The sequence below is a fragment of the Oncorhynchus clarkii genome, chromosome 9 (assembly GCF_045791955.1).
Source record: "Oncorhynchus clarkii lewisi isolate Uvic-CL-2024 chromosome 9, UVic_Ocla_1.0, whole genome shotgun sequence".
NCBI lineage: Eukaryota > Metazoa > Chordata > Actinopteri > Salmoniformes > Salmonidae > Oncorhynchus > Oncorhynchus clarkii.
Genome location: NC_092155.1, coordinates 22,144,341 through 22,161,585, shown reverse-complemented (window position 1 = coordinate 22,161,585; position 17,245 = coordinate 22,144,341). Strand labels below are relative to the sequence as shown.

Genomic DNA, 17,245 nt, shown 5'->3' with positions numbered 1-17,245 from the left:
GAATTTCAAACAGATTCTACCACAAATACCATAGAGGTTTTCTAATGCCTTGCAAAGAAGGACACCTATTGGTAGATGGTTAAAAACAAAAGCAGTCATGTACAGTGGGGCAAAAAAGTATTTAGTCAGCCACCAATTGTGCAAGTTCTCCCACTTAAAAAGATGAGAGGTCTGTAATTTTCATCATAGGTACACTTCAACTATGACAGACAAAATGAGAAAAAAAAATCCAGAAAATCACATTGTAGGATTTTTAATGAATTTATTTGCAAATTTTGGTGGAAAATAAGTATTTGGTCAATAACAAAAGTTTATCTCAATACTTTGTTATATACCCTTTGTTGGCAATGACAGAGGTCAAACGTTTTCTGTAAGTCTTCACAAGGTTTCCACACACTGTTGCTGGTATTTTGGACCATTCCTCCATGCAGATCTCCTCTAGAGCAGTGATGTTTTGGGGCTGTTGCTGGGTAACACGGACTTTCAACTCCCTCCAAAGATTTTCTATGGGGTTGAGATCTGGAGACTGGCTAGGTCACTCCAGGACCTTGAAATGCTTCTTACGAAGCAACTCCTTCGTTGCCCGGGCGGTGTGTTTGGGATCATTGTCATGCTGAAAGACCCAGCCACGTTTCATCTTCAATGCCCTTGCTGATGGAAGGAGGTTTTCACTCAAAATCTCACGATACATGGCCCCATTCATTCTTTCCTTTACACGTATCAGTCGTCCTGGTCCCTTTGCAGAAAAACATCCCCAAAGCATGATGTTTCCAGCCCCATGGTGTTCTTTGGATGCAACTCAGCATTCTTTGTCCTAAAAACACGACGAGTTGAGTTTTTACCAAAAAGTTATATTTTGGTTTCATCTGACCATATGACATTCTCCCAATCTTCTTCTGGACCATCCAAATGATAGCAAAATTCAGACGGGCCTGGACATGTACTGGCTTAAGCAGGGGGACACGTCTGGCATTGCAGGATTTGAGTCCCTGGCGGCGTAGTGTGTTACTGATGGTAGGCTTTGTTACTTTGGTCCCAGCTCTCTGCAGGTCATTCACTAGGTCCCCCTGTGTTGTTCTGGGATTTTTGCTCACCGTTCTTGTTGATCATTTTGACCCCATGGGGTGAGATCTTGCGTGGAACCCCAGATCAAGGGATCTTGTATGTCTTCCATTTCCTAATAATTACTCCCACAGTTGATTTCTTCAAACCAAGCTGCTTACCTATTGCAGATTCAGTCTTCCCAGCCTGGTGCAGGTCTACAATTTTGTTTCTGGTGTCCTTTGATAGCTCTTTGGTCTTGGCCATAGTGGAGTTTGGAGTGTGACTGTTTGAGGTTGTGGACAGGTGTCTTTTATACTGATAACAAGTTCAAACAGGTGCCATTAATACAGGTAACGAGTGGAGGACAGAGGAGCCTCTTAAAGAAGAAGTTACAGGTCTGTGAGAGCCAGAAATCTTGCTTGTTTGTAGGTGACCAAATACTTATTTTCCACCATAATTTGCAAATAAATTAATTAAAAATCCTACAATGTGATTTTCTGGATTTTTTTTCTAATTTTGTCTGTCATAGTTGAAGTGTACCTATGATGCAAATTACAGGCCTCTCTCATCTTTTTAAGTGGGAGAACTTGCACAATTGGTGGCTGACTAAATACTTTTTTGCCCCACTGTATATACCTGTGATTAAGTTATTAATTACACTCAGTTGCCAGAGAGGAAGGAAACAGCTCAGGGATTTCATCATGAGGCCATTGGTTACTTTATTTAATTAAATGTTTTATTTAACCTTTGTTTAACTATATAAGTTTAAAAGAGTTTAATGGTTGTGATAGTAGAACACTGAGGCTGGATCAACATTGTACTAACTTAAATGACAGAGTGAAAAGAAGGAAGCATGTACTGAGTAAAAATATTCCAAAACATCCATCATGTTTGTAAAAAGGCACTAAAGTAAAACCTCAAATGTGGCAAAGAAATGAACTTCATATCTTGAATACAAAGTGTTATGTTTGGGTTAAATCCAACACAACACATCACTGAGTCCCACTCCTCATATTTTCAAGCATGGTGGTGGCTGCATCATGTTATGAGTATGAAAACAAAATCTGAACCATTTATATTAATTTGGGGACCGGTCAAAAAGAATGAAACCTTTATGGCCATTTAGCTAGCTTCCCAATTTGTCCTGGGATATAAACAATGAGTTGTTAATTTATCTGAAATGCTCAAGATCCACTACTCTGACAATTAATACAGATAAAACAACCAAATTTGTTTTTCATCATCACTCCTTCCTTGAGGCTTCTTTTTCTTCTTTGGACTTTATATGGTGGTTGGCTACCAACTTTACGGTGCATTACTACAACCGACTGGAGTGTGGACCTCAGTTCATCTTTCAATCACCCACATGGGTATATGCTCCTAAAAACCAATCAGGAGATGAGCATCACAAATAATAGAACCAATTTATATTTTAGCGCCTGGCCACGCAAACACTCGCGAGCAACATGGGTGCAATGATTGAATAGCATGTATGTGTACATTTTATTTTGCTATGCGAGCAGTATGGTCCGCATGTTGGAGACTTATCCAGAAAGACTCACAGCTGTAGTCTCTGCCAAAGGTGATTCAGTATAGACTCCGTGTGAATACTTATGTTAATTAGAGACGGTATATCTGTATTTCATTCTCAACAACAATGTGCAAAAATTTCTCAAAACCTGTTTACACTTTTTCATTATGGGGTATTGTGTAGATGGGTGAGAAAGAAATTATTTTATACATTTTGAATTCAGATTGTAACACAAAATGTGGATTAAGTTAATGTACTTTTGGCAGATGTGGAATTAGACCAGTAGCAGTAGCTCCAATGTCATTATCAATGCAAGTAGTCATGACGTGAGGTTCAGTAGTAGCAAGGATGGTAGGGGTGAGACATCCAATATACACACTGAAGAGGGCTTTGACCAAATATTCTCTGTCAAGACCCCCCCCCCCCCCCCCCCCCCCCCCGTGACGCACAATCCAGCTACACATGGAAGATGCAAGTCTACACAGGGAAGCCGACCAGTGGAGGCCCGGGGAAGAACCAGGGGACGCGGGTTGGGCTTGATGTGACAGATGGACTGAGGGGGCACAATGTCACGTGTGACATTTTCTTCACCTCTTATGAACTCAGCCAGCAGCTCTTGAAGAGGAAGATCACCATGGTTGGCGCAGTTAGAGAGAACAAGTCTGAGCCCCCCCCTGCATTCATCGCAACAAGGGGGAGAGAGGCCTTCACATCAAAGTTTGCCTTCACCACCACTCTAGTTTCTTACCTCCCAAAGAGGAACAAGAATGTGGTCCTCCTGAGCACACTGCACAAAACAGTTGAGGTCGGTGATCGTGAGGACAGGAAGAGCCATCATCCTGGACTACAACCACAATAAAGGAGGCTTGGACAACCTGGACAAGATGATTGGAACTTACAGCTGCAGGAGGATGACTGCCAGCTGGCCCCTGGTCATCTTCCATAACATCATTGACGTGTCCTCATACAATGCCTTCGTGATATGGAACATGATCAACTCTACCTGGATGCCTGATAAGCAGAACAAGAGGGTGTTCCTGGAGCAGCTGGGAAAGGCCCTTGTAACCCATCAACATTCAAAGAAGGGAGCTCCTCCCCCACACAACAGCCTCTGCAGAGCTTGTGAAAGCTGTTCAGGGGGCTGAATCTTGTCCTGATCAGCCTGAGGCTGCAGCTGGGGCAGGCAAAAAGAGGAGAAGTCAATTCTGCCCCCCAAAGAAGGACTGTAACACAAATACTATGTGCTGCTGTGAGAAATACATCTGCAAAGTCCATTCACACACACTTACATACTGTCCTACATGTGCTAATTAGAGTTGATTTGATTTATGTTCTTCACATTTTTTGTATCTATCTAATTCTTATTTATTGTTGTTTATACACCTTGTGGGTGGGGGCAATGGTTAAAAAAATGGAAGAAGACTAGTATTTTGTAGTTGAATTCTTCATTGTATGGTATATACGAATATATCACTGTTGCCAAAAACGTTCAAGACTGTTATTGTTTCCCTTCAATAAAATGCATTCAAAACTACTTTCTGCACATTTCTGCTACTTTCTTAGGCTATACAAGTGTGATCTCTTGCTAAAGAATTCATGTTACACCTATGCAGTACATTTAGCAATAATAATAATAAACCTCTACTTTAGTAAAGAAAACAATTATGGCAGGTGTGTTGTAAAACAACGAGTGGTGTCCACTGAATGCTGTCTTCCTGCATTGTGAAGAGGGAAAATTTTTCCTGACGTTTGTGATGAATGACAGGTTGTTTCTTCATGCAAAATAGATTTGAGGTTTAAAATTCAATTAAGCTGCTTTATTTTAGGGGTTTATTGAAGGCGGGTCATTTTTACCCTGAGGACAAGAGGAGTATACAGAATGTTAAGACTAAACCAGGGTTAATATCATACTAACTATTATGTGTTATACTCATGACTCATCGCTTACAAAACATGTCTGTCCTCGTGTTGCTATATTGCCTCATGCTACACCCTCCATCCACCTTCCTCCACTACCATGAGTCATACTGTGTGTAGTGACCCCATCGAGTTTAAGCAGATTGTATTCCCTGGGGGCCCTAACCTTTCGATATCTTCTCCTCACCCCATATCTTGGGTTGCACCAACCGTGACATCTGAGGGTCTGGGCCACTTGAGGTTAGTTGGGTTACTCATGGGGTGCACTATGTACGCTTACTCATCATTTTACATTTACATTTAAGTCATTTAGCAGATGCTCTTATCCAGATCAACTTACAGGAACAATTAGGGTTAAGTGCCTTGCTCAGGGAACATCGATAGATTTTTCACCTAGTCGGCTCAGGGATTCGAATCAGCAACCTTTCGCTTACTGGCCCAACGCTCTTAGCCGCTAGTCTACCTGCCGCCCGATCATCTGTAGCCTTAGTCATTTCAGCGTGAGTCACAGGTAGAGAAGCAAGTGTCAAGGCGGCTAGCCTGTAACACAAGCCCTGTTCTTGTGGTTCAGGTTAGTACTATGTGTGCCAATTTGGCACTGCCAAATAGGTTTGTCGACACTATGGCCAGATTGAGAACTCAAAGCTGGTCAACCTTGGCTAGTGAGGGGCAAAGTATTTTTTATGTTAAGCACTTCAGAGACCTTGATTTATCTAGAGATTTATACAAATTCAAGAGAATAGTCATTTATGCCAAGACACTTCTTTTCTGAGTCAATAAGTGTAGAAAATCGAAAAATCAGCAAGATGGAATGTTTGGAGCGTTTGGTTATATTTGTCTCATCAATCATCGTGACCTGTAAACCAACCGAGAGACCCTTACACTCCGAAATGTGGTTTCAGTCATCCGCCCTGAGAAAGCACCCATTCTTTTAAACACACACCACTATACAGTACTAGGAATTGCATATGTTTATCACAGACTCTGAGCATTGAGCTTACAGTTTCTTGGATTTCTGCCAAAGTGCTAGAGGGATAAAGCTGCTGTACTCGAATCCTATGGTGTGTTTTAGTATGATATACAAGTCAAAATACAATAACCCACAAGCAGGGCCGGCCCTAGCCTTTTGGGGGCCCTATGCGATCTTTGGTTGGGGGATCCCCCACCTCACAGCAAAACATTCAGGTGGCCTCCGTCTTGATGGTGGAGAAATAAATGTATTTTTTAGGTATGTTTTCTGCAATTCTAGTCATTCTACCATAAGGTTGAACAATTCTATCCATTCCACCATAGGGTTGAACAATTCTATTCATTCCACCATAGGGTTGAACAATTCTATTCATTCTACCATAGGGTTGAACAATTCTATTCATTCTACCATAGGGTTGAACAATTCTATTCATTCTACCATAGGGTTGAACAATTCTATTCATTCTACCATAGGGTTGAACAATTCTATCCATTCTACCATAGGGTTGAACAATTCTACCTATTCTACCATAGGGTTGAACAATTCTATTCATTCTACCATAGGGTTGAACAATTCTATTCATTCTACCATAGGGTTGAGCAATTCTATCCATTCTACCATAAGGTTGAACAATTCTATTCATTCTACCATAGGGTTGAACAATTCTATTCATTCTACCATAGGGTTGAACAATTCTATTCATTCTACCATAGGGTTGAACAATTCTATTCATTCTACCATAGGGTTGAACAATTCTATTCATTCTACCATAGGGTTGAACAATTCTATTCATTCTACCATAGGGTTGAACAATTCTACCTATTCTACCATAGGGTTGAACAATTCTATTCATTCTACCATAGGATTGAACAATTCTATTCATTCTACCATAGGGTTGAACAATTCTATCCATTCTACCATAGGGTTGAACAATTCTATCCATTCCACCATAGGGTTGAACAATTCTATTCATTCTACCATAGGGTTGAACAATTCTATTCATTCTACCATAGGGTTGAACAATTCTACCTATTCTACCATAGGGTTGAACAATTATATTCATTCTACCATAGGGTTGAACAATTCTACCTATTCTACCATAGGGTTGAACAATTCTACCTATTCTACCATAGGGTTGAACAATTCTATTCATTCTACCATAGGGTTGAACAATTCTATTCATTCTACCATAGGGTTGAACAATTCTACCTATTCTACCATAGGGTTGAACAATTCTATCCATTCTACCATAGGGTTGAACAATTCTATCCATTCTACCATAGGGTTGAACAATTCTATTCATTCTACCATAGGGTTGAACAATTCTACCTATTCTACCATAGGGTTGAACAATTCTACCTATTCTACCATAGGGTTGAACAATTATATCCATTCTACCATAGGGTTGAACAATTCTATCCATTCTACCATAGGGTTGAACAATTCTATCCATTCTACCATAGGGTTGAACAATTCTATCCATTCTACCATAGGGTTGAACAATTCTATTCATTCTACCATAGAGTTGAACAATTATATTCATTCTACCATAGAGTTGAACAATTATATTCATTCTACCATAGGGTTGAACAATTCTACCTATTCTACCATAGGGTTGAACAATTCTACCTATTCTACCATAGGGTTGAACAATTCTATCCATTCTACCATAGGGTTGAACAATTCTATCCATTCTACCATAGGGTTGAACAATTCTATCCATTCTACCATAGGGTTGAACAATTCTATTCATTCTACCATAGAGTTGAACAATTCTATTCATTCTACCATAGAGTTGAACAATTATATTCATTCTACCATAGGGTTGAACAATTCTACCTATTCTACCATAGGGTTGAACAATTCTACCTATTCTACCATAGGGTTGTGTATTACTATTCTTACTCTCAATAGTAAGTTCAGACCCCGACTGAGTTCCTTAAAAAATAGTTTTTGTTGTGGGCCCTAAGCGACCGCTTATGCCCACAAGCTCTGCAGCAGTCTGGGTTATTGTCCATAAATGGTGAGGGAGGAGAGAGAGTCCATTTTATGATTTGGTGCCTACTTCTTTGTGGACACTATTCCTACAGGATGAATGGGGACTTATTTCAGATATACAATATAGGAGAGTGGGAATTGTGAGCAGCCAAAACCCACTATATGAAAAGCCACTAAACTATTGCAATGTCTGAGTAGGATTATGTTTGTCAGGGAGAAAAAAGTCCCAAGCTGCTCATATTTGGAGAAGTGCTCTCCCCTCCGTTCCAAAATCAAACCACAATGATCCAGATTCAATCAACCTAGAACCTTTCAATGTCTCCACAATTCCCCCACAACTCATATCCCCACGGGTAATTCAACTCCATTCATTCAGGGCCCGGAGAATAGCTTCTAAATACATTACAAGTTAGTCGTTTGATTGAGCAGTCACTTTTGTGCGTCTGCTTAGTTCCACGTAACTAATCCTGTGGAACTATAGAAAGGGGATCAGGTTTGTCGCCCAGAGTGCTTCATCAAAAGACAGGCACACAGCTCTTCTCTCCTCTCCAACCAGTCCTAATATTTATATATTTCTTAATTTCGTTACTTTACTTTTAGGTTTGCGTGTAGTGTTGAGAATGGTTAGATATTATAGCACTGTTGGACCTAGGAAAAACAAGCATTTTGCTACACCCCCCAATAACATCTGCTAAATACGTGTACCAATAAAATGTTATTTGATGATCCACTAATGCTAACTGAACATCCACTTCTGTAAACAAACAGAGTTGACGTAAGCCACAGCAAGGGGCTTTATTGTATCTCCTTTACGTTATGATTGTCTTGATGGCTTGTCGTGATGCTCCATGGAGCTTAGAATACACCGCTGGGCTTGAGCGGTTTAAAATGGGGGTCCCCGTCAGCGCTGGGCATTAAATCCCCCTCCCACACGCCTTCCCTTGTATGTACTGTTTATGTTAATCTCCATTCAGCATGGGTTGTGGCGTCGGAGGACGGAAACATGACAAATGGATATAAAATATAGAACTGCCGACTGTGGAATGAAGAAGTCTCTGTATTCAGTGATGCCATAATAGATGATTTATCAAGTTTGCGGTGTGCGAGTGAGCCAAGACATGGACGCTAGCTCGCTCTATGCGTCCACGGCATGCGTGTCTGTGTAGGTTGGTGTATTGTGCCCTGCGAGATCTGTTTAACCTTGCCGATGCGTTCCATGTACGTGTGGGCACAGCTTCATAATATGAGCTTTTGCTAAGGTCGCTTTGATCCATGCCACTGTCAAGGCTAATGCAGTTTTAATACGAATTCAAAAGATTAGACTTCAGTCCACAGAAAGATATCATGCCTTTGTGTGGCGCACTCAATATGTCTTGCACACCGAAGGGGACTGAGTGAAGGGCGTCAAAAGGCACACCCAATGAACACACAAACACAGTACACATGGCTCTCTACAACATCCTTGAATCTCGTTTTAAAAACAGTCTGGCACTGGAGAAGGACATGTCGCTGTAGTGTGGGGATAAGAGAGAGAGAGATAAGACATGCAGTTTTCTGACAGGCTGGAGGAAAAAGAGATGGATGCTGTGGCGCTCAGCTGGGACAGACAATGAATGAAGTGTACTGTAAGCAGGAGGACCATCACTAAAGCATAATGGGTCCCTACAGAGGGCCCAGGATGTTGACCCATTCTTCACTCTCTCGCTCTCTTTTTTTCTGTCTCCTCTGCCTCTCCTCTTTCTCTCGCTGTCTCTTGCTCTTGTTTCTAACTCCCTCTCTTTCCCTCACTTCTCCACACTCATTTCAGACCTGTCCAGACCAGGTCAGATGAGACTGCTAGCTCCGGTCTCCTCGGTCCTCACTTTCACTCTCTAAAGAGTAGGGCACATTCTTTTTTTCTTGTTGCCACTGGTGGCAGACTAATAACAGATACTTTGTCAGCCTGACTGTAGCACTGTGATGCTTGTCCCCTTGCTAGCACACTCAAACAGACATGGAGGGGACACACCAGGGAATCGTTTTCTCAGAATAAGTCAAAGTTAAATGGAAGTGTTTGTTTCTTTTTTGACATGTTTATTCCTCAAAGATACTGAACTGTGGAAGAACTCAGTCCCTGTTGGTGGACTTCTTTGCAGTCAGTGCACCATATTCTGGCTGTTTTGGGAAATGTTTCTACAATATTCTTGTACAAATTGCTTATGTAGCAATTCCGTGCAGCTAATGCTACGGGTCACTATTATCTGAAATCCATAAATATTGTTCTGTCATAAGCAGTTTATTGGACTCGTCTGTATCTTTTTGACCAGATTTCAATCAGTATATCAGTCTATTGGCAGCTGAAGGAGGATATTGCTAGACGCTTTCCCGTGTTTTAGTTCTCAGATGCTGACTAATGTGTCATCTGAGGTGGACTGCACAGCCCCAGTATTGGACAGACACCATAGTGCTGTCTGTGTTCGGATGAGGGGGAGGCTGTGATGACTGAACCCGTTCATTGTCACTTTGGTGGCAGTGGTGGGATCAAGCAGCGATTATAGCGTTTACGGTTTGTGCTTACATGGTGCTCTGTGCTTTGTGCCGCATCCACTGTCATCAGCTGTGCTGTCTGAGCCCTAATCTGGCCACTGTAACAAATGGTGAGGGAGCAGGCAGCGAAGTGTAGGGAGGGACGGCTTGGCTGGGGGCTGCTGTAGGGGCGGTTTATGGCCAAATTGAAAAATTACGAGCAAAGGTTCTCCCCCCCAACAAGCTCTGAGATGGCGTTGAATACTAACGTCGACAGAGATGGTTATTTGCCTGAAACAGGCTGTTAATGCCAACATCTTTTTTTTTATCTCCTTAATTGAATATGATCACCTTTTGTCTTCCTGCCTATGTTCTGAGAGTACGCATGTTAGTGGTGCTCGTTTGTCGACGTGAAATAGTCTTTATTCAAATGCCATGGCGATGACAAGCGAACAGGAGGCCGAATATGCTGCAGTGAAACAGTTAATTATTTACTTCATGTTTTGCTGGAATGCCTACTGCAGATGCTGAATGTTTTTCTAAATTATGTTATCCTTTGTCCTTGATGCTTTTTTTGCAGCAATCTAGGATCTGCTGCAGTAATCAAGGGTCTGCCAAGTTTGCAGCATACACATGACATAAGCCATTATAACTTGGCTTCTCAAATCAATGTTTTGAACACAATTTTTGTTCACCCAGAAAAAACTATTCACTCAAATGTATTTCTATTTAACTCTTACACTTACTAAACACAACGCCATTGATGTCATTCTTAACCTTCCCTAGAAGGGAAGCACTCCAACGCATATTTCTCGAGGGTGAAGTTCCCCCTAGGTACTGATCTAGGATCAGCTTCCCCTTCCCCAATTCTAACCTAATGAAACACTGGCCCAAGATCAGCGTCTGAGGGATGTATGTGATCGTATTATTAATTTCCATGTTTGAATCATTCAACGTCCTGAGAATCTGTTGGCTCAATCTGCTAGTTCAAAGGGGCTGCGTCTGAGCCAAGAGTCTGATGAAACCCTGATTATCCTCCTAATTGGTCATTGTGAAGTCATAGCGCCACGTGGTACGGCATGCGGCCCCTTCCATCGATTCCTTCCCACTCTGCTATTGATTTGCACTTAATGTGTTTAATTTTATTTTTCATCTGGAGTATTATAGGGCCTAACTGTATGTGCCTTCAGGAAGTCAGTTCTCAGTTGACATGACACTGAGGTATTTGTCCCAAATTGCACCCTATTCCATACATGGTTCACTACTTTTGATCAGAGCTATATTGGCCCTGGTCAAAAGTAGTGCACTAAATACGGCCTTGGTAAAAAGTAGTGCTATAAATTGGTAATAGGATGCCATTTGGGATGCAGCGTGATAGAGAGGTTAAATTTTAGGCTGTGCGCTGAATGATATGTGCCACAATGCCTTGTGGGAATTGGAATATGGGTCAAGACAGATGTAAAGACCGGGATTAAGTGTGCAATCTACATCATGGAGTATTATATTTTTTAATCCACCCCAGAGGAAATGTTTTACAAACCATGATTAAAGTTGCTGAATATGACAGGGCATTGAGTGGAACTGTTTGTTTGTCAACATGTTTGAATCAAAAAGATAATGTTCTATAGAGGATGGTATTGGCTTTGTAAAATAACCCTCCTACAAAGAGAGCTCTCTTTGAATATCCAAAAATGTATATTTAAATCTATTTAATCATGATAAACACGAGAGATGACATGATTGCTGTTTCTTGACAAATGTATTTAAGACGATGTACTGTGTGTGTGTGTGTGTGTGTGTGTGTTTGTGTGTATATGCATGTTTTGAAGAGCTGCCTGTCCAATTTACCTTGCCTTTCTAACTCCATCTGACATCCAATCGCTTACACCTTCCCACCCCATCACCCTCGACAATTATTCCTTGATAGTAAACCAAGAGAGGATAGAGAAACCTGCCCGGTGATGAGGAAGGCCACTATAATTGTTTTCCCTTTTCATCAGCCTGACCCTTATTTATTTGAGTGACGTTTACAGCCTTTGAAATTAACTCTTCAAATGAACAAACAGTTCTCCAGATGTGTGTCTGACAGAGGCTCTTTTCCCCCTCGCCCCGTAACCTGGGGTGTGAGTGAGTGACGGCGAGGGGTCATGACCCCATAAAGCCAGGATGGGTGTTGGAGCTCCGGACCATATCTCATTAAAGGGGCACGGTCTTCACTCTCTCCCCTCACTGGAGCGATTGATTTGTCCAGGGCCAATCAATGTTAATTAAGGTGTAAGGGAACCCTTTAATTGTGCTATATGAATCATTGTGTCAGCTAGCGCCTTGACCTTCTCTGGCTTACATTGTGACGAACAGCTCCTTGTGCGAAGAAAATACATTCCAGATATTGCCAGGTGAGCATAGTAGATATCAGAGAAGATTTTGTTATAGGAGTTTTAGATTTATTCGTCACTTGTCAAGGGATGACCAAGAGTATAGGTTCACATGCATAGGTCAATACAGTACATTGTGAATGGCTCTCGTGAGAAGCACTGTAAATGCATTTGAGATCTTGTCAGATTAACCTAATAGATAGAATAATAGTTTTGGTAGTAAATATAATTTAGATAATCCAGGTAATGCTAGTAGATGTGCCAAATTACAGAGGAAGAACTTCTTGATGCAATTAAAGCATTTAAGTCCGGGAACTCCAAACCTGGTAGATTATCAGATGCTCAACAAAAAGGTCTGCTTTCATTATTACTGAAACAGAGGTAAAGATCTAGTCCATCTAAAGAAATTGGAGGCCCCTTACACTTTAGTGTTCTGATGCAAAAATTCTAGTAAAATGCATCGCGCATATAATTAAAAAGGTATTGTTGGATATTTTTTCTTGCTAATCAGACTGTTTTTTTGACATGGACAAATCTCTTATAAAGTGGATTAAAGTCATGTATAGTAATCCTAGGTGTAAAATAGTCAATAATGGCTACTTCTCTGAAAGTATAAAACTGTCACGAGGAGTAAAACAAGGTTGTCCACTATCAGCATATTATTATGGCCATCGAAAAGTTAGCTAATAAAATCCGATCCAACAATAATATCAATGGGTTAGAAATCAAGGGCTTAAAAATAAAGGTGTCATTGTACGCTGAGGATTCATGCTTTCTTTTACATCCACAATTTGGATCCCTCCACATCCTCAGAGGATCTAGATAATTGTTCTAACCTCTCTGGATTACAACAAAATTATGATATTCAAATCCAAATTATGATATTCAAATCCAATATTACGTATTGGATCACAAAACTAATAAAACTTTTACATTACTGTGTAGTTAACCAATAAAACGTTCTGGCGGTGATGTGGACATACTTGGTATATATATCCCTTAAGAAAGAAATAATCACACTACAAAACATTTTAATAGAAAAAAATAGCAGAAATAGATATCTTGCCACCATGGAAAGGAAAATACTTGTCTATTTGTGGGAAAAATCACCCTGATTAACTCTTTAGTAATTTCCCAGTTGAACTATTTATTTTTGGTCTTGCCTACACATAGCGAACTGTTTTTTGAATTATATTTGCAAAATAAATCAAATTTTACTTGGAACGGCAAGCCAGACAAAAATTAAATATGACTATTTATGTAATGAAAATGAATTCGGAGGGCAGAAATTCAATATTTTCCCTTTATTCAGATTACAACCTCTCACTTTTGGTTATTTTAAAATGAAATCATCTCCAAATTTTTATTTTAAAACAAGCCACAGAAAGTTGGTTGCAATTTCAGTTTAATCCCCCAGAAAAGGCAAATAATACAACACATTTTCAAACATTTTGAAAATTATTTTATATATATAATTAATATATATATACAGTGAGGAGAACAAGTATTTGATACACTGCCGATTTTACAGGTTTTCTTACTTACAAAGCTTGTAGAAGTCTGTCATTTTTATCATAGGTACTCTTCAACTGTGAGAGATGGAATCCAGAAAAATCCAGAAAATCACATTGTATGATTTTTAAGTAATTCATTTGCATTTTATTGCATGACATAAGTATTTGATACACCAGAAAAGCAGAACTTAATATTTGGTACAAAACCTTTGTTTGCAAATACAGAGATCATACGTTTCCTGTAGTTCTTGACCAGGTTTTGAGGCAGGGTTTTGGCCCACTCCTCCATACAGACCGGGGTTTCGGGGCTGTCGCTGGGCAATACAGACTTTCAGCTCCCTCCAAAGATTTTCTATTGGGTTCAAGTCTGGAGACTGGCTTGGCCACTCCAGGACCTTGAGATGCTTCTTACGGAGCCACTCCTTAGTTGCCCTGGCTGTGTGTTTCGGGTCGTTTTCTTGCTGGAAGACCCAGCCACGACCCATCTTCAATGCTCTTACTGAGGGAAGGAGGTTGTTGGCCAAGATCTCGCGATACATGGCCTCATCCATCCTCCCCTCAATACGGTGCAGTCGTCTTGTCCCCTTTGCAGAAATGCATCCCCAAAGAAGGATGTTTCCACCTCCATGCTTCACGGTTGGGATGGTATTCTTGGGGTTGTACTCATCCTTCTTCTTCCTCCAAACACGGCGAGTGGAGTTTAGACCAAAAAGCTCTATTTTTGTCTCATCAGACCACATGACCTTCTCCCATTCCTCCTCAGGATCATCCAGATGGTCATTGGCAAACTTCAGACGGGCCTGGACATGCGCTAGCTTGAGCAGGGGGACCTTGCGTGCGCTGCAGGATTTTAATCCATGACGGCGTAGTGTGTTACTAATGGTTTTCTTTGAGACTGTGGTCCCAGCTCTCTTCAGGTCATTGACCAGGTATTGCCGTGTAGTTCTGGGCTGATCCCTCACCTTCCTCGTGATCATTGGGTGATTGACCGTCATCTTGAACTTCTTCCATTTTCTAATAATTGCGCCAACAGTTGTTGCCTTCTCACCAAGCTGCTTGCCTATTGTCCTGTAGCCCATCCCAGCCTTGTGCAGGTCTACAATTTTATCCCTGATGTTCTTACACAACTCTCTGGTCTTGGCCATTGTGGAGAGGTTGGAGTCTGTCTGATTGAGTGTGTGGACAGGTGTCTTTTATACAAGTAACGAGTTCAAACAAGTGCAGTTAATACAGGTAATGAGTGGAGGACAGGAGGGATTCTTAATGAAAAATTAACAGGTCTGTGAGAGCCGGAATTCTTACTGTTTGGTAGTAGATCAAACACTTATGTCATGCAATAAAATGCAAATGAATTACTTAAAAATGTGATTTTCTGGATTTTTGTTTTAGATTCCGTCTCCCACAGTTGAAGTGTACTTATGATAAAAAAGTACAGACCTCTACATGCTTTGTCAGTAGGAAGACCTGTATACACTCTGTAAATAATATGGTAAGTAGGACTGGTGGAAAAATATATGGAAATGTCTCCTCTACTCAAAATTACAACCAACTCATAGCAGCATTACCGCAAGTGGAAGGGGGGAAAAGTAGGGAACTTGTCTGTTATTAACCAAAATGTGTTAAAAGAAATTGGGATAAATAAAAAAGTATACCAATTCTTGCAACCAATAGAATGTTATATACAGTGCCAGTCAAAAGTTTGGACACACCTACTCATTCAAGGGTTTTTCTTTATTTTGTACTTTTTTCTACATTGTAGAATAATAGTGAAGACATCAAAACTATGAAATAAAACATATGGAATCATGTAGTAACCAAAAAAGTCTTTAACAAATCAAAATATATTTTATATTTGAGATTCTTCAAAGTAGCCACCCTTTTCTTGATGACAGCTTTGCACACTCTTGGCATCTTCTCAACCAGCTTCACCTGGAATGTTTTTCCAACAGTCTTGAAGGAGTTCCCACATATGCCAGGCACTTGTTGGCTGATTTTCCTTCACTCTGCAGTTCAACTCATCCCAAACCATCTCAATTGGGTTGTGGTAGGGTGATTGTGGAGGCCAGGTAATCTGATGCAGCACTCCATCACTCTCCTTCTTGGTCAAATAGCCCTTACACAGCCTGGAGGTGTGTTGGGTCATTGTCCTGTTGAAAAACAAATGATAGTCTCACTAAGCGCAAAACAAATTGGATGGCCTATCACTGCAGAATGCTGTGGTAGCCAAGCTTGTTAAGTGTGCCTTGAATTCTAAATAAATCACTGATTTAGTTAACTCTAATGAACTGATCCTCATGGATTTTGCGACTGCAGTTCTGAAAATTTTCCAGATTGACTGATCTTCATGTCTTAAAGTAATGATGGACTGTCGTTTTTCTTTGCTTATTTGAACTGTTCTTGACATAATAAGGACTTGGTACTTTAACAAATAGGGCTCTCTTCTGTATACCTACAAAGTCCACAAATGAACTTTGAACAAGGCACACCTGTTATGCATTCCAGGTGACTACCTCATGAAGATGGTTGAGAGAATGCCAAGAGTGTGCAAAGCTGTCATCAAGGCAAAGGGTGGCTACTTTGAAGAATCATATAAAATATAAAATTTATTTGGATTAGTTTAACACTTTTTTGGTTACTACATGATTCCGTAAGTTTTATTTCATAGTTTTGATGTCTTCACTATTATTCTACAATGTAGAAAAAAAATAAAATAAAGAAAAACCCTTGAATGAGTAGGTGTGTCCAAACTTTTGGTACTGTATGTATACAAAAAATATATATGGGGGATGCAGACAATTTAATTGACGGAAGCCACAATCTATCTGCACTATTAAAACTGATCTGTCCCCTCAAAAAAATATATTAAGAAGATAGAAAGAAAAGAAGAGAAAAAGTAAATGTGCCAATTTGGTTGTATGATTTTATGGATTTTTACATAAAGCTGAGGTTCACGTGCCGGGGGCATGTGACCACCAACTCCTCTAGTGGTGACATTGACCTTTGCCTCCTGTTGGTCTACTGATGTGCACAGATGATTTATTCAGATCAATCGATACACTCGTTTAAGCATGTGATAGTTAATGTCGTGCAGTAAGTGTGGTGGGATCGAGCTTTGATTGATGACTGCCTAAAGTAAAATGGCAGACTTAAGACACTGCCAGCCAAGTAATTGTGTTAATAATGAAAGCCGAGGTGAAAGCTCTTTCGCGTCTGAGCCGATTTTGCACTCGGCCGACTGTGTCCTCTCCCAATCCGTCATGCCCTGAATATGAGTCTTGCACGCGGTCTAAATTCATATCACGGCAGAGAAAATGACTGCATCCCAAATGGCACCCTATTTACTACATAATGCACGACTTCTGACCTGGTCTCAAAGGGCTCTGGTCAAAAG

At 40.5% G+C, this 17,245-nt stretch overlaps 1 protein-coding gene across 2 annotated transcripts in view; it reads left to right on the top strand.

The window, feature by feature from the left end:
• The window catches only part of LOC139416094 (adhesion G protein-coupled receptor L3-like), a 356,247-nt gene that overhangs the window by 161,963 nt on the left and 177,039 nt on the right, over positions 1 to 17,245 (top strand). The window lies entirely within an intron of this gene.